At 40.9% G+C, this 2008-nt stretch overlaps 1 non-coding gene across 1 annotated transcript; it reads left to right on the forward strand.

The window, feature by feature from the left end:
- The first annotated feature begins 1659 nt into the window (after nt 1-1659).
- TRNAS-GGA (transfer RNA serine (anticodon GGA)) lies at nt 1660-1726 on the forward strand. The gene has a single exon. It is a non-coding gene; the product is annotated as a tRNA-Ser (tRNA).
- The last annotated feature ends 282 nt before the right edge of the window (nt 1727-2008 follow it).

Below are 2008 nucleotides of genomic sequence, written 5' to 3' on the forward strand. Positions count from 1 at the left end.
CCTATGTACTTGTGCATGGAACTTCAGCAACACATGAACACATGGACCTACCTTATATTCAATCAAACTGCTGGTCCATCAAAGTCAGTACTGTCTACAGAGACTGGGAGCAGCTCCCCAGGATACCTGGAAATCTCAGTGCGTACATAAAGTTTGTCTGTTTCTGCCTCTGATCAATAGAGAGGTCTTACTTCTTATGTTTCTGACTCTGTCTCTAGGCAGCTAATACACAAACTCTTTGAGTTTTGAATTCAGACACCACAATGCATCACTGTTAGAATAAGGTGTGGTGAGCAAACTAGTTACGAACCCCTAGTTTGAAATTCCTCTTTAGTGTCAGCCAATAAACCTCATTTTGGAGAAGGAGGAGGAGAAGAAGGTGAAGAAGGAGGAGGAGGAGGAGGAGAAGAAGAAGAGATTAAATTTATATCCCACCTTCACTTGGAGTCTCAGGGTGGTTTACAATCTCCTTCCCTTCCTCTCCCCACAACAGATGAGGTAGGAGGGGCTGAGAGAGTTCTGAGAGAACTGTGACTGAGAGATCAGCTCTGAGAGAACTGTGGATTGCCCAAGGTGCATGTGGAGGAATGACAAAATCAAATCCTGTTCTCCCAGATTAGAGTCCACACTCCTAACCACTAATCTAGGCTGGATCACTGTCTATTATGATGTCTAGATGCAGACACAGTGATCCTGTTAAACCCAGAAGGGGCAAACTTGGAAGGATTATTCAAAGGGGTGGTTTTCTCACCATGCTTCTGGATCCATGCCATAACAGTGTTGAGACTAGACTAATGTAACGCACATTGGTCGTACTGATCTTTCCCTTGTCCTTGTCTAAGCTGTATACTCTTTTCTTTTAATTAACAATTTATTGTATTTCCACAACATAAACAAAACAAAACAATATAGTGCAGTATAATATAAATTAATAGACAGTAATAAAAGTATAGCATTTTAACTGCCTACGTTAAGCATAGCTTGCTAGACGTCTGTTTTATATGTATTTGGAATGCCTACTGGTTTTTAAGGTTTTAACTGTTTAACTGTTTAATTATTTATATATTTAAAATTGTTTAATTTTTATGTTTGACCAATTTTTGGAAGCCGCCCTGAGCCACTTGTGGGAAGGGCGGGATATAAATCCTAAATAAATAAATAAAAATACTGGAAATTTTTCAATATTTAGTTGTTTCAAACACTTTCTTTCAATAAAAATACTATAGGCTAAGGAATTTTAAACTTGGTAAGTTTACCATAAACAGCGTGTATTAATCAAATTGGGAATATCATCATATTTTGATAAATATTCCATTATGGGGAACCAGATTATCTCAAAATCAGGTGAATTTTTTTGAGAAATAAACTGGGTTTGATTCCCCACTCCTCCTTCGCATGCAGCCAACTGGGTGACAGCTTTCTCAGAGCTCTCTCAACCCCACCTACTACTACTACTACTTCTTCTTCCTGCCTAACTGTTCTCAAGAGCTGGCAATTGTTTAAGTAGACAACTCTATCAGTCAGAAATCATATAGATTCATCATAAATAAATGCCGAGTTTTAATAAAATCCTACCTTTTGGTGTTAGTCCATGTAGTCCCTGCTGACATTAATGGCGGCCGGTTGGTTCTAATCAGCAGCAGGACGGTGGGGAGGGACGGTGGCTCAGTGGTAGAGCATCTGCTTGGAAAGCAGAAGGTCCCAGGTTCAATCCCTGGCATCTCCAAAAAAGGGTCCAGGCAAATAGATGTGAAAAACCTCAGCTTGAGACCCTGGAGAGCCGCTGCCAGTCTGAGAAGACAATACTGACTTTATCAAAGAATTCAGGTTTTCACGGCTGGTAACATCATTAGGGTTTGTGGAATCTTTCGGGCTCAAGTGCAATGTTCTACTGGAGAAAGTTTTCCTTCCAGACGTTTTGTTCTCAGCTGCGGAGAACATCCTCAGTGGCGTTGCAGCCGGAGCAGGCGCTCAGACCTTCTTGGCTGCTGTGCATGCCAAGAAGGTC

The sequence above is a fragment of the Heteronotia binoei genome, chromosome 14 (assembly GCF_032191835.1).
Source record: "Heteronotia binoei isolate CCM8104 ecotype False Entrance Well chromosome 14, APGP_CSIRO_Hbin_v1, whole genome shotgun sequence".
NCBI lineage: Eukaryota > Metazoa > Chordata > Lepidosauria > Squamata > Gekkonidae > Heteronotia > Heteronotia binoei.